We start from the raw sequence: 23505 nt of genomic DNA on the forward strand, positions 1-23505 counted from the left end.
AAATAAATGGGATGTTCTAATGCATTCATCTGGCTGGATGCTCAGCTTTTTGTTTTCAAAACTGGATCCAAGGTTCTTAATGGTCAAGATTTGAGATGTGACCTGATAAAAAAAAATTCAAAAGTTGATTAGAATGGAAATCATAATAGAAATTTGTGAGAAACCAGGGTTCATTTTTTTCTCCCACCAAAGGAAAAGAGGACTAATTTTTGAAATTACATGAAGCACTTCCATTTATCTCTGCAGATTACGTAGAATTCTAATTCAGCAATGTTTCTGGAAGGAAAATGTCACTTTCCAATAATGCAGGTCAGGAAGCAGAGGTTCAAGCAGGAAAGTAAACGTGCGGTTCATAGGCTAGCAAGCAAGAGAGCTGGAAGCGGCAGTTACGCATTGTCTCTGTGATTTCCTGCTGATTAAAAATGTCACTGATATCTTTTGCAACACAAAATGAGTCTCCATATTTCATTATGACAGAAATGGTTGATCACAAGTCTAATGAAAAATATATTCTCTTCTCACAGCAATGCAATACTCTGGACATTCACACAATTGGAAATATTTGTAAACTTAGTGACAGCTAAGCAAAAGCGACCTCAAGATACATCTTGGCACGCAAAAATCAGTAGCTTGGGAAGATAGTGCTAAAGACTGTAATCATGTGATCATTCTATTATCAAAATATTTTGACACACCACAAGGAGTCATACTGTTTAATATGTGATACTGCTTTGAAAGGGGATGCTGTAAAAAAAAAAAAGTATTACAAAATGCCTTCGAATGTGCTTTACAATTACAGGGGCTGCTTTTAAAAGCAATGCTATTGGCTGCAACATATACACTGTGCTTTGTTTAATTACCTATAGGGAAACCAAGGGACTATAAAAGTTGGCTGTTCAGGAAATATTCACAGTACTATTTTAACAGCATAAAGATAAGAGAATAGGTATATATTGTTTTCTTCTTGGAAGCTGGTCCCAGACTTTGGAACTCCCTCCCTAGAGCAGCTAGACTGGCTCCCTCCTTGCTGTCCTTCCTTCCATCGGCAGGTGAAGACTTTCTTGTTCCAACAGGCTTTGGGGAATTGATTACTTTTTAGTCACAGAACTGGTGCTGTGCTGCTTTTATTGTAATTACTGGTGTGTTCACATACACACACACAGAGAGAGAGAGACAGAGAGAGACAGAGAGAGAGCGCTTTAATTCAATCAATGTTTAACTGTTTTTGATTGATTGAATTTTCTATGTTTTTATCAATATCTGTTTTTATCTGTAAGCTGCCTTGAATCCCTTCAAGGGAAATGGTGGGGTATAAATAAATCTATACTAGTAACAATAATTTTAGCTGCTAGTATGTACATGCCAGCGGACAGACACTTTTTGTGTCACTGACCCCATGAAGACATCAGTTCCCATTTTACATGGATAGCACACTTGGTTAGAGCATAGTGCTGATAATGCCAAGGTTGCAGGTTCAATCCCTGAAAAACAAAGCTACATATTCCTGCATTGCAGGGGGTTGGACTAGATGATCCTCAGGGTCCCTTTCCAACTCTATGATTCTGTGTTTATGTCTACACTAGAGGCAGTCTGCAAACCTGATTGACAAGAGGAGCTCAACCATTATAACAATACTTTCAGATATTACTTCGGTTTTACGTGAACTAGCTTACTCCATTCTAGATCCTCATGATTGCTGGGCAGTGAGCACTAAGGAAACACTGGGACTACAGGATCTGAACTAGATGAAAGGATAAATTTAGCTCATTATCAGTCATCATATTAATGATACATCATTCAAAATATTCACAAACATTCCCCCAGTACCCCCACAGAGGAAAATAAACAAGATGGTGTAGTACCGTAAGGATCCTTTGACAATCTAATGCTTGGAATAAATAGAATTATTCCCAATTGGCACCAGAGGCCCACCTTTCAGTTCATAGCTATGATAGGAATATAGTTAAATAGTTAAAGAAACTGCAAAAATTTAGATATATAATGAAGTGACAACCACCCTGGACTTTATCAAATGTTCACTTTCTTACGTTTCCCCTGCCTTCCTTTCACCATGCTGCTCCTTCTTCAATGGCCCAAGAGGGTATATGAAATGAATGACACTAGTCATCATGACCTATGCTATTCACAGCAGGTAACGATGGGCATCTAGGGCCCATATTCTAAAGTATTCATTGCTGTTTCACAAACCTGAGGGATAGGCTATGATTTAAATGTGAATACATTCATTAATTACCAATATCTGTAAAGTCACAATATGGAACTGCACAGATTTCTGTGAACCATTTTCCAAAGATTTCTTCTTCGAAATAAATGCTGGGAAGGTGCTGCGCAAAGGTTGCCTCAGCTAGCGTGCAATTGTTTTATACACTTTCCCCTTACTTCATTCTTTTGTGAACATCTCTGGAATAAGTAATTACTGTGGGAACACTTCTTTACAGCTCTTCTCAAACAGTGAAATTGGCAGAGGTTGGTTTTATAAAGTTCACAAACTGAATAGTGCCTTATTGCCATAAACAAAGGGATTTTAACTACAAGCATTAAAATACACTAAGAATATGAGATAAGCAAATCTGTGAATAAAGATAAGTCTTTAATTGACAAGAAAATGAAGGATTAAGCTAATGCAGCATTATAAGCAATATGCCAAGGATTCAAACTCTGGCCTACATCACTGTTTCGGACTAAGTGATTATAAAAGCTTTTTAAATGATAGAAAGCAGGACTCCTGAGAGACATTCTCAGCCTAAAATTCACAAGATCGTGCACAGTTGCTCCAAAGCCTCCTGTCAGCCTTCTGCATGTGCATATATATGTATAACTACTTAAGATAATTGAAGTCTTTACACATTAATTAAAAATAACCTGAAGACCTAAGAAAGAAACACAAACACTAGAATTCACAGAGCTTCTCATAAACAAGAAAGAGATAAAAAATGTTGTTGTTTTTTAAAAAGTGAATGCTGTATTAAGAAAAGTTCACTCTTTATAATGGGTCATAAAAATATGATGCAAAACAATATTCTCTCTGTCTGATCCACAACATGGATATAAAAACACTATCCTACCTTATAGGTCTGCTAAAAGGACCACAAATATACTGTAACTAAAGCTCTGGAAATTTGATATCTAGGTGACCAGTAGCCACATACCTGGTGTTGCTTGGGAATTCTAAAAAACCAAAAAAGCCATGCAGTTTTGAAATTAGTGGATAAAATCAGTGCAGTTTTAAAAGGTTCATTTTTAAAAGGTCTGCCATCTTTACTAAAAATGGCATCTAATCCTACCCAAACATAAACAAAAACGTGTTCAGGAACCAACATGCAAAATTGGTTCAAATCAGTGGAGTTTTGAAAGGTTTAGTCTTTTTTATTTTCATCCCCAGCTGTAACCAATCAGCCTAGAGTGTCACTCCTAACTATTAAAGAAAAGTTCTTTAAAGCTACAAGCACCTTTTTCTGTTTCTTTACAGAATGACTTCCTAACACCCCCTTTCATTCAAACAGAAACAATACAATGCCATAAATATATACAAAACATATTTATACATCATGCAACACAACTCCTAATTTTGTCACCAGTTGTGCATGTTTCTCAAATGTTAGGGCTTTCATAAATATATCTGACACATTTTGCTTGCTCTCACAGTATTTCAACATTTTGAAGTTTTGTTTAATATTTTCTCTTACATTTTGATTTTTAATCTCTATATGTTTTGATTTACCTTTAAACTGCTCAGAATCTACCAAAGAGATTACTGCTTGATTATCCTCCCATATTTGTACTGGATAATGACGTTCCTAACAGAAAACCTGCTCCTTGATATCAGGAACTATCATGCAAAATTGGTTACAGTATCTCAGAAGATGTCCTAATGCATAACAAACAAGTAAACAACTTTCCAAAAATATACGATGATGAGTCTAATTAGAATTATGATGATGCTTAGGCCCACAACATGCTTGTATTAGCTAAATAAAATGTCTGACTCTTCTCTTTGAACAGCTGTTTCATTCCATATTACAAACTTTTTAAAACAATGTTCACAACTTGGACTCATGGAGGGGTGGCATGTCCCATTTTACTGCCTGAAATGGAAAGTGCTGCCCCATTCTGCTCACCCCTGGTGCCTCCGCTGCCACTGCAGAACCCACCTCTTTGGTGCCACCATTGCATCCACTTTTGTGGCAGAGAAGCGGCACTGCCATTGTCACCAATTTCTGGCAAAATCTCTTGTGATCCATGCAACCTTGTGAGATTCAGCAAGATCTTGCAGAAAATGAGCACCAATGACAATGATGCTTCTCAACCAGAAGCAGGGTCAGTGCGGTACTCACAAGGATGCGGCCTTGGGGCTTCCACCGCCTGAGGTAACTGCTTCACCCAGCTTAATGGATGGGCTGGCTCTGGGCTCCTGAAACTTGTTTCAAACAGTCAGTTGATCTAAGCTTAATGGGTGAGTTCAGAAATGTTCATTTTGCCTGAGCGCACTGCACACCTATAAATGTTAGACTCCATCAGCTATCTGTAATTATAAGGCATCAGCCCAGTATCAAATCCCATGTAAGATACTAAGGCAATCATCAATGTAACTAATTTGTTTAGTGTCAGTTCCAACTCTCACCCCCAGACAAATTTTTGCTTTGCATATTTCAGAGTTCTCAAAAGTCGTATCTTAAAAAACTCATAGCAAAAAACCTTGTGCTAAATCCTGTCAAAAAAAATTAGTACAGTGGTACCTCGGATTACATACCCTTCAGGTTACATATGCTTCAGGTTACAGACTCCGCTAACCCAGAAATAGTACCTCAGGTTAAGAACTTTGCTTCAGGATGAGAACAGAAATCGTGCTCCGGCGGCATGTCAGCAGCGGGAGGCCCCATTAGCTAAAGTGGTACCTCAGGTTAAGAACAGTTTCAGGTTAAGAACTGACCTCCAGAACAAATTAAGTACTTAACCCGAGATACCACTGTACTGTATTCTCAACCAACACTCAGTTACAATTTAACTATTTACTTTCTATCTTTAGCATATATTTTGCTAAACAAAGTTGCCAATTTGTTTGTCTTGCAAACAGAGTAAAGAACATGCTTATGCTTGTACTGTCAACAATGCCCTCCAATTCTAATTATAGATATTGTGGCATATTTCAAATGCCTGAATTGCTATATAAATACCAACACTTTCTGAGAAAATAATATTCATGCAAAAAACCCCTGAAAATTATAGAGTTGGCATTTCTTTAGGTTTTGAATATGGACATAGGTATGATAAAAATGCTTCATATACTTTTTGGTCACTTTGTATGTAAGTTTAAATATTGCCCTGCCCCACCCATCACTTTTTTGTTTCATTTCTTAAGACAGAAAAAATAGTCTTGCTGCATTAAGACCAATCTTTCTAGTTCAGGTAATAATATCCTAGACAGGACCAGATGCTGCAAAAGATGAGTTAATTAAAGCAGGGTTGGAAAAGTCTATCAAAGCCACTATGTGCTTCATTACCCAAACTCAAATAGAAGTTGTTTACATCACCCTCAAATCTGAACAACAAGCTCTTTCAATATTCTTTCCACTACAGTCGCAATTCATAATGGCACTGCAGTGAGAATGGCAGCATTGCCTGTTCCAAATATTTAAATCTCTAATAAGTAAGAAAAAAGAAAAAAAAGGTACTAAGGAGAACTAAGCCAACTATGAAAAAGGGGATTCAATTAAAGTGTCTTTTAAAAGAAACTAAAGAGCACTGAAAAGAACTGGCAGAATTTGAAAAAAGCTAAGCTGCATACTGAAACACAAGGAAGCACCAGAGAATCTCAACTTGCCTTGAGTGCAAGTGGAAGTCTACCTGTCCAGCTCTGATTACCAGTCCATCAAGTTTCTAAATAGCCACTGTTAGCAATAAAAGCTTTCAGGCACTCAGTTACGGTCTAAATGGATTCCACAGGCATGAGGCTCTTCTACTAAATGAAAAGACATGTCTGCCTTCAGGCATGAAAAAAAAATCTGGACAAAGAAATTTGTAGAAAGTAACCAATGAATACAGTGTGTGTGAGTGCGCCTGGTGGAAGAAGTTTCTCTATAATAAATTCAAATGCATTTCCAAACTTTCCACCCCACCTCTTTCCAAACTCAACTTCAAATCTAACATGTCAAAAATATCAAGATTCGCTTTTTTCTCTTTCGAAAAATACAGTCTAAGTTGCTTAAAAATCAACCTTAGAATCAGCAGAAAAGGCTGCTTAAAGAAGCAAGCAAGCACTAACTTTTAAAACTGATAAGGTAGAGCCTCTCTGAGGGAAGGGGGATTTATAAGTGGCGCCCTGTTCTAGAGGGCCCCATGCTTTAACTTGATCTTATTTCATGACATCAAAATCAGAATTTCACTATATTATTTCACAACAAGTTAGTTGATTTGGGAGCAATGGCTTCTCTCACTACACTAGCCCAAGGTCATAAAGGTCATACAGGTAATAATGACCAGCAACTGAAATTGTGTTCAGCAGCAAGGAGGAAGGCAATGTCATGGATACAAAACAGGACGACTTATCAACTAATAAAAGATAGGCAGCTCTTCAATGGCAACAGTGTATAAGATGTATTATGGAAGCCCATCAATGATCATACAAAAGCATATGCAATTATCCTTTCCTAGCAGCTTCCAATAAATCAGGGCTCCATTATTTTGGTACATCATGACGATAAGCCACATAACAGTGGTCCAGTAGCCAGGCCACAACACCTGGCTATTTTACTTACTCATTGCCTTACACCAGTTTTCTCAAGGAAATCTACACAATAAAACTTACACAATACACTCCAATAACAGTGGGTTACATATAAAAATTATAAAATATTAGATAGTCAACTGGATCACTACAAGCAATCACACAATTATTAAAACCTTCTCCAACAACCTAAGCATGATAAGGAACCAGATTTTAATAGCAGGAGTAGTAGTAGGAGTAGTAATTAGAACATTGGACCCACATATTCATAAAATCATAGAATCGTAGAGTTGGAAGGGATCCAAGAGTCATCTAGACCAACACCCTGCAATGCGGGAATCTCAGCTAAGGCATCCATGACAGATGGCCATCCAGCCTCTGCTTAAAACATCTCCAGGGAAGGAGTCCACAACCTCCCGAAGGAGATTGTTCCACTGTTGAACAGCTCTTACTGTCGGAAAGTTTTTCCGTTTTTGAAACATCTCCAATTTTCTCTACCTACTACAATGGCTTCTACTGTATCTAATGTTACTCTAAGAAATCTGCAGCATTCCAGCTTTTGAGGCAGCAGTTCTGAGGCTATAGAAGTCCTTGCATGTGGGAATGAAGGAGGCTCATATGGTCATTTGTCGGCTGGCCCCTGAAACAAAACTTTGCTGGCACTGATTTATGGTTCAATTCAGGATCCATGCAGGTACTGATGGTGTTAACAGGATTTTTATGATGCTCATATGTTGCTCCATGGCAGGGCTCAAAAGAACAGAAGCCTGCAGCCGTTTCTCCTAATCCAAGCAGAGGGGCTAATCTGAAGGGTTTGTGACCAATAAAATAGGTTGTGGTGTGTGCTTGGTTGCAAGGCTGTTTGTGTGTGGTGCCCACAACATTTTGTCTGGTTTACAAATCTGCCCACAGGCTACCAAAGATTGGTGACCTCTGTTATGTATCTTATAATCTCTCTCTAGAAGGAGACCATTAATGATACATATTAATAAATGTTGCATTGTGTGTACATGCTTCCCAGCTCCTGATGATTGATCTGTTCATTAAAGTACAGAAGACAATAGCATTAGATGAAATTAGGAGTATACACAAAGCAGAAGCAGCTTTGACTGCAATGCTTTCAAATCCAACTGCAACTTTTTCATGATGTTTTAATATTTTCCATTTCCAGCTGGAGAAAATCCTAGAGAATTTCAGGAAGCGAAATTCTGACTATACCCCTTTACAATTTGCTGTTCATTGTCAAGTTCATGAAAGTCACTCCACCTCAATTGTTTTTCTGTGTTTTTATCCTTCAATAAGTAACATTTTGTGATTTCAAAAGGCACAGGCATAAATGTCATGCGAAGTAAAAGACTTGGCACAATATTTCATGAATGCATTTCTGCTGGCAATCACCTCCTTTTGCTTCAGCACCCATCCAACGTGAAAAGCACTTGCTTGCATCTTGAGCAACGAGCATATCAACAACACTTGTCACATGAAGCTGAATTTGCCTTCTGACCTTCAGTTGTTCTCTTCACTGCACAGAACACAATTTGTTTTCACTACCCAGAAAGCTGCTTTTGTGGTTATGGCAAGTTCTGTGAAGGGTCGTCAATGCAAGATGACAATGCCTGCTTTTTTCAGACCATTCCAGCAGAAAGCCTGTCTTGTTCCTTATGAGTGAAAGTTATTCTGAAACTACAAGACAAGCCCCTTTGCTACACACAACAATGGCATTGCTTGCTTGTATAGCAAATGCTTATGTCAACCTGTAGACGCCCTACTTCCCAGAAAGTAAGTTGGTGTTTAAATATAGACACATGCTATTACTTAAAGTTTCAGAGGTATGAGTTCTTAAAGGGGTGGGGAAATTAAATGGAAGTATTTCATCTTCCTTGAAATTCTGTATTTAGAATACTGTGTATTTCTACCGTTTAGATGTCTATGACTACTTCAGGTTCCAACAATGGTTACTGAAAACCTAGAGTTGTATCCAATCCTGTGCAAGAGCAAGGCTGCTTATTGAAGGGCAATTCCCTATCCTGCCACACACCACTTGGTGCCCTCACCCGCATCCCAGGCCTTTCCTGAAGGCCCTATTGAGGGAAAGGGGCATGGGGGACTGCAGTGAAGAGGATTCTGTAATGCTCCTTCTGCAGGCTACCTTGTCATCATGGAGAATTGAATACCACCCATAATGTCTCTAAAATGCTTCAGCCCCATACGAAAATGGTCGTTTTCCCACAACAGGTAATATGTAGCCTGGTTAGAAACCAGATTGGTCTAGTTTGTAAGAGTCTGGAGGCTGACTATCTCATCATGCCTAATACTACACAGTGGAACCTCAGTTGTCAAATGCTTCAGAAGCCAAACAATTCAGAACCTGAACACCGAAAACCTGGAAGTGAATGCTTCCATTTCTGAACGAGCCTCAGAAGTTGAACGGCTTCCGAGCCACGTTTCTCCATTTTTTAAAAGGAATTTGTCAACCGGCAATTGAGCCTCAATAGTCAAACATTTCAGAAGTCAAACAGTCTTCTGGAACGGATTACGTTCGACAACCAAGGTTCCGCTGTATAAGCTTCAGGCCAAGTCTTTGAGAAATGACTCAGGAAGATCCCAGTCCTTTATCTAATATCAGGCCAAGTTCAAGGGGTTACTATTAGTATATAAAGTTTAAACAGCTTAGAGCTCTTCTTATAATCAAGCAGTATATAAATGTTGCTAAATATATGAAAAACACATTTGCCCTGACAAAATTGTTATAGCAACCATACACTGAATGGTATTGCACCATACATACTTCCTTCTCCCAGTAATATGGAATGATGGTGGAGGAATGAGAAAAAGGTACAGGGTGTTGTCATTTGAGAAACAAGAAGCACTGCACAATTTCCACTCACCCTCTTTTCCAGCGCTGTAGAACAAAGAGAGGAAACTAGCACAGGGAAATTCAACAAGCACACGGAAAGATTTGGAGATTCATGAATCTATATCTTCTTTCAGGCCCCAAACCTTCCATATCCACTGCATTTCTCGTGTCTCTCATTCTCTTGATTAAACTGATGACAACAGTTTTTTTTGGGGGGGGGGACTTGAAGTAATGGCATCTTTACTCTTATACACCACCACCCATATTCCAACAACGGTATGGCTATTCAATATTAAGGTGAATATACAAGACTCAGGCCCACTAATTATAATACTATTAAAAAGCCCATATTCCCTAAGGCTTCCAACATTTTTTAAAACTGATGACACAGTTGTTATCATGAGTAAGTAAGAAGAAATTATTATCTTGTTCTATGAAAATGAACTCATTCTATAATAGTCTATTTTGCCAAGGTTCAGGCAACATTTAATTGCAAAAGTAGCCATTTTGGCTCTCTCTCCTCCTCCCGTGGTTCCTCAACACAATTCAGCTCCAAGGGTCTCCCACCCGCCAGCATAGATTGAGAGGCATGTGGAGGGGGGTGTTTCACATGCAAAGGCCTATCATGCAAGTGGAACACCACAACTGGACATCATCTTTAATGTTTTCATTCCCATTTACTTTGTAACTCTCATATATTCTGTATACAGTGGTACCTTGAGTTAAGTACTTAATTCGTTCTGTAGGTCCGTTCTTAACCTGAAACTGTTCTTAACCTGAAGCACCACTTTAGCTAATGGGGCCTCCTGCTGCCGCTGCTGCACGATTTCTGTTCTCATCCTGAAGCAAAGTTCTTAACCCGAGGTACTATTTCTGGGTTAGCGGAGTCTGTAACCTGACGCGTATGTAACCTGAGGTACCACTGTATATATGGAGTCTTATTATGAACTGTTATGTAGTCAAACAACTAAATGATTTACGTGGGTGATTTAACATATAACCTATAAACAAATTGGATTTGTATGTTTTTTAAAACCATTCCTCATATACACTGATGGCTGTGACCTCCAGCAATAATTCATTAATATGGCATAAGCCACTTTAAAATAGAAAGTTAATGTAATGCATGACCTGGGACTTTATTCCTTTCACCAGGCTTAGCCCTTTAAGAGGGAGACTGCAAAATAATCGACATATTATTCCAGAGTGCCAAGAAGTGTTGCCTCCACCTGCCCTTTGATTAGGAAAGAGACAGCAGTACGCTTGACCAGCAAGAAGGATATAAAACCATACTCAGTGTGTGTGTGTGTGCGCGCGCATGCATGTCCATGTGTGCTTATTTGCATGCCCACAGGTAAGTGGCAGGTCAGAATGCTTCCACAGGCATAAAAGAAAATCACATATAATTTAAGAAACCCACTTTGTGACAGATAAAAGGAGAGGATTGCTTTGCCAGCTCAACTATAATGAACGCCAGCATGGCTGCCACACTTATAATTATTAATTTATTGGAAGCTGTCAGCTACGCCTTTGCAAAACATCTCAGAAATAAAACTAGTGCACCTTCAGCATTCTAGCTGTTCACAGCAGAAAAGATATTAGTTTCCTCACAATGATATATGCAAAGAGAGAAAACTAGCAAAATGAAGAAACAGGATTGCAACTGGTCATTGTTATGCCTTGGGCTTGCTTAACTACCTTTGACGTCTCCACATCCCCACCCTTCAATTTTTTGAGAAAAATTAAAAATGTCAATTGCAATTCTACAATTCTAGCACACTGCATTTTTGTTCTGACCTTCGTATGAACTTTTAAGACAGAAAGCAGGCAGTGTCTAATCCCTGCCAAGCAGTAAATAGCATGACCATTTTGCCTCACACTCAGTCAAAAGCACAAACAACTTTTCTTCCTCAGCCTCTACAATGCCAACCATTCCCACCAAGAATTACGCCCTGGATGGCTGCACCTGTCACCTTGCCCTACAGAAAAAGCTACAGAATTATTTCTGAGGGGATACCATCTTTCAGTCACAAGGCAACATGATGCTATCATGAAAGTATTTCAGAATAACAGCTCTTTGTCAGGCTATATATACATGCTGGAATTTAAGCAAGTTAATAGGGATATTTAAAAAATAATAATAAAACTGGTAAAACATTTACTAGTTTTATACCTGTTTTATAATTTTAGTTGTATTTTATGGTTGTGTTTTGTATATTGTTTTGTATATTGTTTAATTTTATATGATTTGGAAACTGCTCCGTAATTCTTCTGAGATGAATGGTGGCCTTAAAAATTGTTAAGTAGCAATGGATAGCTCAGTCAGTAGAGCATGAGACTCTTAATCTCATAGTTGTGGGTTCGAACCCCACACTGGGCACAAAGGTTTCTGCATCGAGGGGGTTGGACTAGATGACCCTCATGTTCCCGTCCAACTCTACAATTCTATAGTAGTAGTAGTAGTAACAACAGTGTGATATTTCACAGAAGGAACAAGATCTACAGACTGAGGAAAAACGAAAAACATTCAGGCCTAGAAATATTGTGTAAATTAATGTTCATGCAAAAGCTGATCGTTTATTTAAACTTCTCTATATCCCCCTTCATTTTAATCATAACATAAATGTAACAACAAACAAGTAAACCCTGTAATAATTAAGACAGGGACTCAAATTCAAACTCAAAGCCACATCTCTGTGGAACTCCTAGCAAAGATACAGACTGTGGAAGATTCCAAAGTCCAATGTGTTTAGTATGCAGTATTCCCTATCCTGAAGTAGGGTTGCTGCTGCTAGGCCATAAACTATCTGTATCTTTAACTCCTGTGATGTACCAGCAAGACTACGCTTCTCCCACCTGCTCCCCCTATGGTCAACATTATTCACCTCTTTTGTGCCTGCTATAACAAGGAAAACTCCAGCTTATAGAGCAAATGTAGGGATGTGCATGGGTCCCAAGATTCATTTTATATATATTCTGTGTGCATTAAAAAAAAATTCTGTGCTGCTCTGAGGTCTCTGTTTTTATCTGTGTTTTGGGTTACAAGCAACTCTATAAAACAAAGGTCTGTGGTCTCCCAGTTACTGTAATGGGAAATCTAAAAACAGCTGTAATATCTTCCCCCTTTTGGCCAAAATGGGTGACATTTACAGGCATAGGAGCCTCTCCAGAGTGGATTAAGCCTGCAAAATTTGAGACAAATAGTTCCAGGAATTGTTTTCAGGGGAAGTAAAAGGGATTCATTTTCCTTTCCTATTGGATGTATGTGCGTGTCTTCCTTACTTTCAAATAATTAAGAAGTGGCTGAGAGGTACATATTCTTGCTTTTAATTTTAAAACTTTGCAGCTTCACACCAGCTTTTCTTTCTGATGGTTGTCTGTGTCCTCCCATAAGCCTTTACAGGTCTCTCAATAGGTCTTAGAACAGGAGGCTATCTAGAATGCTGCCTGAGAAGTTCTGGTTTTGTTTGTTGGGGTTTTTAAAATCATAGCAATGTAGGATTTTAAAGAAACTTAATTCATTTTTTTTAATCCTCTGCTATCTGCTATTGTGCTTAAAATAAATAAATTCAGAACTCTGCAGACAACATTTTGGACAGTCTCACTTGTTGCACATTTCAGAGACCTAGAGAAACAGAGATATCTAGGCACAGAGCTGAGCTATGTGACACAGAAAAGCACAGAAATAGAGCAACAGGGTGACATGAGGCTTTGTGTGGGACCTGGTCTGACTTGGACGGTCTTCCGTGCTCCAGTAGTGGTTTGGTCATGCTGGCCACATGCCCCAGAAAGCTGTCTGTGGACAAACGCTGGCTCCCTGGCCTGTAAAGCGAGATGAGCGCTGCACCCCATAGTTGCCTTTGATTGGACTCAACCGTCCAGGGGTCCTTTACCTTTACCTTACATATTATTATTCCACCTTTATCTTCCAAGGATATCCAGGTGGTGTACATGGTTCTTCTCTTCCCTATTTCATTCTCACAACAACCCTGTGAGGTAGGCTAAGTGATGGTGACTGGCCCAAGGTCACCCAGTGAGCTTCATGGCTGAGTGGGTACTGGAACCCTGTGCTCCCAGGTCCTAGTCCAACACTCTAACCATTACGCCACACTGCCTGGTTTTTGTTTTTTACACAGAATCCCAGCAGCTGCACCCTACTCCTTCTGTTACTATGCTTTTGTGGTGAAAAGTTAACTCCTTAGCAGTTCTAGCTCTTGATGGCCCAGTGCCCTCACTGGATCCATAACCACCAAGGGGACATCTGGCAAGCTCAGCTTACATCCACTCTTGTAGCTTTGGGGGAGATGTAAAGAAAAATGGCAGTGGTGGGCAGCACAAACAGGTGTTGCCGCTACACCATGGCTTTCTATGCTGTTGCTGCAGCAGCCTCTCTGGAGTTGTGTGGGAGCCTCCCAGACTGCATACTTAGGTACCATAATCCAGCCCTAATGGTACCAATGTATATAAATGATATTCATTTATAAATGTTATCACTCCAGCTCTATTCATTATTTTCATTGCCATGATCTTACACTTTGTTGAAGGGAAACTCCCCACCGGAGTAGAAATCATATACCAAACAGATGGAAAGCTCTTTAATCTGTGTAGGCTGAAAGCAAAGAGTAAGGCTACCATACCTTCCGTCATAGAGCTTCAGTATTCTGATGACAACATAGTGTGTGCATGCTCAGAGGATGATCTCCAAACCATCCTAAATATCTTCGCAGAAGCTTTCGAAAAGCTTGGCCTATTGCTCAACATCCCAAAAACCAAGTGCTGCACCAAGCACAAAACAACCCCTATGCAGCACCACAAATCCAACTCAATTGTGTAACATTGGGAGGTGTTGTTCATTTTTCCTACCTGGGCAGTTATCTTTCCACAAGGGCCGACTTTAATGTTGAAATCCAGCATCGCCTGAACTTTGTGAGTGCAGCTTTCTCCTGATTGAAGTGCAGAGTGTTTGAGGACCAGGACATTCGCAGGGAAGCCAAAATGCTTGTTTACAAAGCTATTGTACTACCAACCTTACTGTATGATTGTGAAGCATGGACCACTTATAAACACCATCTCCAACTTCTCGAAAGATTCCATCAATGGTGTCTCTGAAAAAATTTACACATCAATTGGGAAGACAAGCAAACTAATGTGTACTGGAAGAAGCAAAGATTACCAGTGTTAAAGCAATGATTCTTCAACATCAACTTTGTTGGACTGGTCATGTTGTTTGGATGCCTGATTATCATCTTCCAAAGCAACTATTCCAAACTTAAAAATGGAAAGTGTGATGCTGGTGGTCAACAAAAGAGGTTTAAAGACTCTCTCAAATCAAATTTTTAGAAATGTAGTATAAACACTGACAATTGGGAAACACTGGCCTGCGAGTGCTCCAATTGGATAAAAGCTTTTACGAAAGGTGTCACAAAGTTTGAAGCTCAAACTCAGGACGAAAGGGAGAAATATGCTAAAAAGAAGGCACGCTTGGCAAACCCTCACCAGGATCACCTCCCACCTGGAAACCTATGTCTCCACTGTGGAAGGATGTGTGGATCCAGAACTGGCCTCCACAGTCACTTACAGACTCCCTGTTAAAACCATCTTCATGAAAGACAATCTTACCCGGCTACAAGCAGTCACCAAAGAAGAAGAATACCTAGGTCCTATAATCCAGCCCTAATGGTACCAATGTATATAAATGATATTTGGCTATCAAATTTCATTTTGCACATCCGGCTAGGCAAGCTGGATGTAGATTGGGTTACTAATCTGTTCACAACAGATTGTCCTGATTTTAAAATGAGATCCACTTTTAATATTACTCATAAATAAGATTTTTTTTCCAGAACAACAGTCTGATAATAACTGACAGCATCACAAATATAAAGAGAGTGCTTTATGGGGAAGCATAGAACTGATTGATAGGCCATGTGACTCTACATATGGAAATAAATTCTATTACTAAACAGCAACAGATTGCCAAAGTCATGAAATTTTATTTCTAACATTAACACGGACTTAGATGCCATTGTCAATATAAATGTTAAATGTACAGCTTAACACACTGTCATTAGGATATTTATCAGTTAAACAGAACATTCCAAACTAGTCAAAATAATGTTCAAGAGTGTACAAATTGTTATGAAAGTGCCTTAAATTATTTTAAAATTGACTTGCATAAAATTACTTTACTGTATAAGACAGAAACTGCAATATATTGTACACTTACAGGGAGTGTCAGACGCAGGTGGCGCTGTGGTCTAAACCACAGAGCTTAGGGCTTGCCAATCAGAAGGTCGGCAGTTCGAATCCCCATGACGGGGTGAGCTCCCGTTGTTCAGTCCCAGCTCCTGCCCACCTAACAGTTTGAAAGCACGTCAAGTGCAAGTAGATAAATAGGTACTGCTCCAGTGAGAAGGTAAACGGCGTTTCCGTGCGCTGCTCTGGTTTGCCAGAAGTGGCTTAGTCATGCTGGCCGCATGACCTGGAAGCTGTCTGCGGACAAACACCTGCTCCCTCAGCCTATAAAGCAAGATGAGCACGCAACCCCAGAGTCGTCCATGACTGGACCTAACAGTCAGGGGGTACCTTTACCTTTTTACAGGGAGTGTCACTAAACACTGCAATACTCTTTTAAGTATATATTCATAATATAGTGTTAAAAGGATACAAGCCTTCAATAGAGCTCTAAGGGAGCTGTAGCCTATAAGGTGGCATTTCAATACCCACTAGCTGTTAGTTATACTTTCAAAAACAAAACACTCCCCTCCAAAACTGAGCAACTTAAGCAGGACCGTCTTAAGCATATGTGGTGCCGGGGTGCAAAGATCCACCCAGCGCCCTGCCCCGGTTGCCCAGAGTTGTCAACCTTTTTTTTAAGGGGGGGAACCCCAAAATTGTTGTCCTTTTTTAGGATGGGCCAGCAAGGAGCGCATGGAAGAGGAGCCTGAGGCGGAGGCAGAGGCGGCAGGAGCAGAACAAGGCCGGCACTAGGTGCCGGGGGGGCAAGCAGAGCCCAGCACAACAACAGTCAAGCCTAAGGCGGAGGCGGAGGTGACGGCAACTGAGCGAAACCAGGCGCCCCGTGTGAGCAGTGTGCACTGGGCGGGCCTCTCAACAGCCCGTCAATCACAGGCGTGCAGGAGGATGGAGCCAGCCAGCTGCCTCAGTGCCTCGCTTGCCCGCAGCAGAAGAGCTGTGGTGCTCCAAAGGGCTCTGCTCCGCTCAGCACCGGCTGTCGGCTCTTCCCAATCCCCAGACTCCAAATCTCAGCCCCGGACTCTCGGCCTGGCTCTGAACTTAAGATGCCTTTTGTAAACTACTGTTATTTCTGTTTCACTTAACTTTGAAGCACAGTTCACCAACCTGAAATGCCAGCTTTTTTCTGTCTTTTTCTCAAGAGTGATTATTGACCCTAGGGTCCTTTCAATCAGTGTCCAGAATCCCACAAACAGTCCAGAAAATCGGAGATATTTAACCAAGTCTTTTGGAAACGTTTTTCTATGGAAGCTAAAAAAAAAAAAAAGGCTAGCAGCTTTATAGATCTGTTTAGTACAACTGTAAAATAAAGCTAGGGACTCAGGTTCTGATTAACAAAGGGAGCCTGACTCCACATTAATAGCAATGGGTTACACCTAATACAGTTACGGAAACAAAGTGTATAAAAGAAAAGTAAATCAAATTGTACCCAAAGAGTAAAAATGCAGAGCTGGAAACAGGTATTATTTTAAAAGCATTAGGACAGATGCAGGATCATGACTTCCTTGGGCAATGGAATGGAAAGTAAAAACCAAGTGGAAAGGCTCAGAGTGATGTATTCTTCATATCAGGCAGGTTGGCAAGTCAAAAGCAATAAGGAATATCATCTGAACATGAGCAACTATGGCACCATTGATGACCTCAAATTGTCCTCCGCTAACAGTAGCTTACCAGCAGGCAGTGTGATGAGAGTATTGAGTTTATCTTCAGATTGCAACTATTGAGATTTGGGCTCTAACCACATGAGTCTCACATCAATGAGCAGAGTGGATGAAAGTTCACGACTTGTCCCAAGGGAAAATGACACACACACACAATATTTTAGAGATGCCATCTCTCTTTATACTGCCTGAATCAATAAAAATGCATATTGCCAAATGCATTGTTTGATTATTTAATATATTTTGCACCGCTACACAGGGCACACCTTCACAAGGCAGCTTACAAGAGAAACAAATCAACTGACAAAATTTATAATATAATAAAATAGCCTCAGATGAAATCATATACCAGAGGCAAGCAAAAAATGAAAAACCAGTAAGAAGCTTGGTGGGACAGAGAAGTATTTAATCTTTAGGGCTACTTAAAACCTGTGAGAGAAAGGGCCAAACAGATTTCTCAGGAGCAGGAACCTCACAAGAGTGTGGGCACCAATAAAAACTCCCTGTCCCTGGCAGCAGTCAACCTGATCAACTTTAGCGGGTGGCTCAAGTTCAGGATTTCTGAGGCAGAACTCAGAGACTGGACAGGTTCATATGGGTATAGGTAGCCCTCCATCCAAACCATTAAGCACTTCAAAAGTTTAACAACAGCACTTCAAACGGAGCCTGGAAACAAATGGATAACCAATGTAACTAATGGAAAAGTGTTATGATATGATCAATCCACCAAGTTCCTACAAGCCTTCTGGTAGAAGTTTGGATCAGTTGAACCTTCCACACTTTCTCTTCAAAGACAGTTCTACACAGAGAACATTGCAGTACAGTATGGCCATGTCTTATGCACATTTAACTATATGCAGTTGAAGGTCAGCTGGTTGAAATCCTGCAGGTTAAATGAAGAGCCATTTGCACAGAGTGTCTTCCTGCCATGGAAAGAGTTTTGAGTTCTGTGCCTTGCTTACCAGGCTCTGGGAAGGCTTCACACCAGCTCTGGAATCTCACAGGACCCTCCCAGAGCTGGTGTGAGAGCTCCCAGAACCCAGTAAGCAAGGTGGATAGCTTAAGAGCTCCAGTTGGCATGCTGGCTCCAGAAAGAGAGGGATAGCTGTGTCAAGCTGCAACCTGGGGTTATTCTGGCTGCATGCAATTTTAGCTTTGGGTACAATCCCCAGATGTGGGACGCGGGTGGCGCTGTGGGTAAAACCTCAGCGCCTAGGACTTGCCGATCACATGGTCGGCAGTTCGAATCCCCGCGGCGGGGTGCGCTCCCATCTTTCGGTCCCAGCGCCTGCCAACCTAGCAGTTCGAAAGCACCTCCGGGTGCAAGTAGATAAATAGGGACCGCTTACCAGCGGGAAGGTAAACGGCGTTCCGTGTGCTGTGCTGGCTTGCCAGATGCAGCTTGTCACGCTGGCCACGTGACCCGGAAGTGTCTGCGGACAGCGCTGGCTCCCGGCCTATAGAGTGAGATGAGTGCACAACCCTAGAGTCTGGCAAGACTGGCCCGTACGGGCAGGGGTACCTTTACCTTTACCTTTTTACAATCCCCAGAACCTAACCACAGGAAAAGTCACAAGTCGACTGTACCTACTTATTTTCCCACTCCTCTGGGTGAACTGGTAATCACTGAGTTTATTGCAATATTTAAATATTTTACTAGTCTTTTAGCTTTGTTGGATTTTGATACATATCATGTATTGTGATTTTAACCGGCCTTGAAATTCTTTTTTGAATGGAAAGGAACTAGAAATATTTTAAATAAATAAATGATAAATTACGCCAATCCTCATCCTCTTTTTTTTTTTTTTTTTTTGGTGATGAAATATGCTTCCAATGGATTGTAACAGAAATCTACATTTCCTTAATAGTTAAGGATCCCAGTTAAATGCAATTTGTCTTTTTCAAGTTGAGTTTTCTAATATATTCTGTCTTTTGTTCCTTGGTTTTCCTTCCTACTTCATTGTGCTGGGTATCACACTGAATACCTCGAGTTAGCCATTGGCGCTTACAAACTTCTGAAATTTACCCCCAAGATCCCAACGGACAACACAGTCATATTATCTGGAAAATCTCTCTGTCAGCAGAAAACAATTTTCACTTTAAAATATATAAATATTTGGCATACGCACAGCTTAAGGATGAAATGTTAAGAGCAACCCTCAGTTTTTGTTTTCAATCCCTCCACCACCATTATCCATTCTGTTTCCTGGCTTTCATCACGTGGCACACCCAATCCACTTTTGACGAATTCCTTATCCTTTTCATATTTGCAAGTATTCAAGGTTCCAAGAAAGCCTAATTTATAACATGGAGGAGGTTGCAGATTTCTGGCACATGCAGTTGTGCAGATGTTATTCCTTAAGGAAGTCTATCTTGATTGCCTGTGTGAATAATGGCTCAGAGCTGGCATAGTGCCAAGAGTTCTCTCATAGCTGAATGTATAAAACTACTCTCCTACTGAAAGAAGGCCCCCAGTAGGATAATATATTATTACGCATGATTCAAATTACAGGATCTGCAGCAGGGGAGCTAGTGGCTGAATAAGGACAAGCACACACGGAATACTGATGATGGCATGATGGAATCCATCATGCATTGAAAGAAGCATCGTTTTAGCATTTAAATCCTCTGTATTCTTTTCAAAGTGACTATACTGATGATTACACAGATGAACGTAATAAACTAATCATGCCTATTTGTGTTTCTTAAAAAAAAATACATCAAAGACGAGTTCCTGCAGTATTTTTATTTTGAAATAAAGCTGTGCTTCTTACTGAGTACTTGAAGCCCACGAGCTATAATTCAATAAGACAATATTAAATTCGTCTCCTATCTGATCCTGTTCCAGCGATTAGGATACTGTAGAACAAAACTTGTTTCATTCGGTTATGTGGTCTGAAATCTCTGCGTTCCACAGTATTCTGGGCTGTTTTTAAGTCACTTGCACAACAAATTACTTTACCCACAAAGAACTAAACCCACATGTTTGACACATTATTTGCTTGCCAAGCGTTTTCCTTTTATAAAGAAGCACTGTTCATGAAACAATGCATAAAAAAGGAAGGGAGCAGAAAGAAGGGAGGTATTTAGCACCATTGTTTGCTTGCAGAAAAAGTCTCATCCAGCGAAAGAGCTATTATTTGGGGGATTAATATGCAAGTGTTAAACACAAAAAAACTATAACCAGTGACGGAGTCTATATATTGCTTTGCTCAAAATAGCCTCAAGCCAGCTCTCATCTTAACTTCTTTTCACACACTCTTGTATTCAGTTATTCTGGCAAAAGGGATGCTAATCAGGTGCTTTGTGCAGGGGGCGAGAGGAGTGGGAATGAAATTTGTTCAGAAATGACCTCAATCCTTTTCATTAATAAAATCACATCTAGGCAGAAAAGTGGCAGAAAATTAAATGCAGCACGAACATGGTTCAGATGTGACATATACTTGCAAGAAAAGAGAATAGAATGTGAAGAGATTTTGCAGCATAATAAGTCTGGAAGCATTCAGAGAAATGCTTAAGTGCAGAGCGATCTTATGCTGCAGCAACCTCTTTACCCCATGTTACCTTCCCAAGTCTTGAAAGAATGTTGTAATGGAGGAAAGGTTTTTGATGCACACAATATGAAGCAATAGATCCCTATTATTAGAGAAGTAAAGCTGTTTTAAAAGCTACATAAGGCCAAAAAAAACCCAACACAAGTGAAATAGTGCCCATGGTTATCAACACCTCCCTCCTCCTGAGACAACAGAGAGTTAAAGCACGCACACACACACACACACCTCACAGCATCTGGGAAAATGCAGCCACCATTTTGCATAGTGATTCAAATTATGCTGGCAAAATAATTAATTGAGCGACCTAATCTCAGGGAGGGGGGGAGAAAAAGGATACATTAAATAAAGTTCATTACTGCATGATGTAAATGAGTTTCTCACCAATGATGTCACTGATTGGCTGAGATGTGGAGCTGGTTTCGAACAGTGCAGCTTGGCCGGATTGGCTGCTAGCTCTTCTGGTTACTGCCTGCTTGGGCAGCGCTTGAACCAGACACTTTTCTGCCTCTCTTGTTGTCGTATGAAGCAAATCATGTTCAGCCCAGCTGTGTCTCCATAGTAGTGGCACCCTAAGAGATTCTCCCTCTTGCTTCCCACAGCTCATCTGTAAGGCGGTCGCTGCTGTGAAATACCAGCCTTTGGCACGGAGCCCAGACTACGTTGTTAGATCCGTCTATAATACAGAAAAGACATTTTTTAAAAAAGCAGTTCTTTCACCAAATTGCATCCTAAGAAGGATTAATAACCCCCGATTGCAGCTGGTTTGTATAGTTTGAAATTATGTCGCTCAGAAACTTTCTAAAATACAGGAGGTGACCTATAGCAAATGAGAGTAACGTTGGCTCTCTGAGAAATAAAGGCAGGAAGAAAAAGCAAGCAAGACGCTTCTTTGTTTACCTTGATTACAAAATTCTTCATTTCACTCTAAGGACTGTGACCGATTTCTTGGCACAGACCCAACCCTTTTGATATTTTTTTTTAAAGAAAAAAAGAGCTAAAGCGCTGGGGTTTTTTTCCTATTTGCATCCGTGTAATTTTTCTATTTAAGACAAGGGATCTTAATTAGTATTCTGTTTAAGTATGCAAACTGAAGCGGGGCCATGATACCAAACGAAACGAAACACAAAAAAAATCTGTATTGTAAGAGAAAGGAGGGGGGGGAAATCTGTGCAGCTTTTACAGTTCAGCTGTCTGACTCTCTGGGAAGGAGAAGGGGGGAAAATGCAGTGATATCAACTTTGCCAGACAATGGAGTACCTACAGGCTTTCCCCCCCAGACATGTCTTTTATAACCAGTCAGTATTATGTGCTGCAGACAGTGGCCAATCAGTAAGCTCCTTTCTACAGCAATGACACAATAGGTGCAACTGGCCACACTGTCCTCCTAGCCCCTGACAGCAGTTCAGGTTCATTTACCGTGTGCTGGAAAATGTGTCCGCCTTTAATATTTCAATTTTTTTAAAAAAAGCCATCAGCAGCGGCATCCTCCTTTCTTTTAACTATAATTACATCAGCCTAATTACTGTGTATGAGCTGCAGTACCACCGTTCCAAAAAAAAAAAAAAAAAAAAAAGGTCGCATTGACGTCACCTGATATAAATGTGCATGAACACGGCTGGTGATTTAAATAATAAAATGCATCAATTGCTTATGCTTCTCACCCCCACCCACACCATCCATCGGTGCTTCCATCCTTTAACTAAATGAATTGAGAGCACATGGGGAAAATGCAGGATCTGCTTTCAAACCTTCTTTCCTTCCTCCATTTATTTATTTATTTATTTATTTAACCTTTCCTTTCCCATTTTTCATTGTAGCCTTCTGCTAAGAAACTGAAAAGACAAATATGCTTTCAAGTCGGCAAATGCGCAAATAGATAGGGCAAAGCCAAAGTATTACCCCTAACCAGATCCTGGGAAATATATCTGCATCTGCACCATCACAGACCCACAGAAGTGTGATGATCGTTAGATGCATAGGGTGGCTATATATGTACGTATCCAACAGTTTGATAATTAATAGACTCCCTTGTAGCCGTCCCGGAAACTATTCATCTGGCCAAAAGATTAAATCATCACTTTTCATGTATTAGTTCAATATAATTGGTCACGTTCGGGGCGGGTGGGGTGGGGTGGGCGAAGAGCTGCCATGCTAATTTTTGTGGTTTTATGCATGGGATTTACATATTCATGAAGAGAATAGCTGTGATGACCACCGACAGAGCAGAATGAAAAGAAAGAGCACAATTCTTCAGAATACAGATTGCTTGTATACACACACACACACACACACACACACACACACACACCAAGAAGGTAAATGATGTAGCATATGGCAACAAGAAGAGGAAGCTGTCTGGCTTTTATTCAAACCTCAAGATTTCTATGGTTTACGAACCTCTGAATATAGGCATAAGGTGCATTTATATTATTA

General features: G+C 40.3%; 1 long non-coding RNA gene across 6 annotated transcripts in view; it reads right to left on the reverse strand.

The window, feature by feature from the left end:
- Positions 1-23505, reverse strand: part of LOC310761459 — a 228222-nt gene that overhangs the window by 173951 nt on the left and 30766 nt on the right. For all 6 annotated transcript variants that reach the window (XR_014547501.1, XR_014547502.1, XR_014547503.1 and 3 more), the window contains one exon: positions 21454-21745. This is a non-coding gene — a long non-coding RNA (uncharacterized lncRNA). The remainder of the gene's footprint in view (positions 1-21453; positions 21746-23505) is intronic.

The sequence above is a fragment of the Podarcis filfolensis genome (assembly GCF_964270895.1).
Source record: "Podarcis filfolensis genome assembly, chromosome: 4".
Classification (NCBI taxonomy): domain Eukaryota; kingdom Metazoa; phylum Chordata; class Lepidosauria; order Squamata; family Lacertidae; genus Podarcis; species Podarcis filfolensis.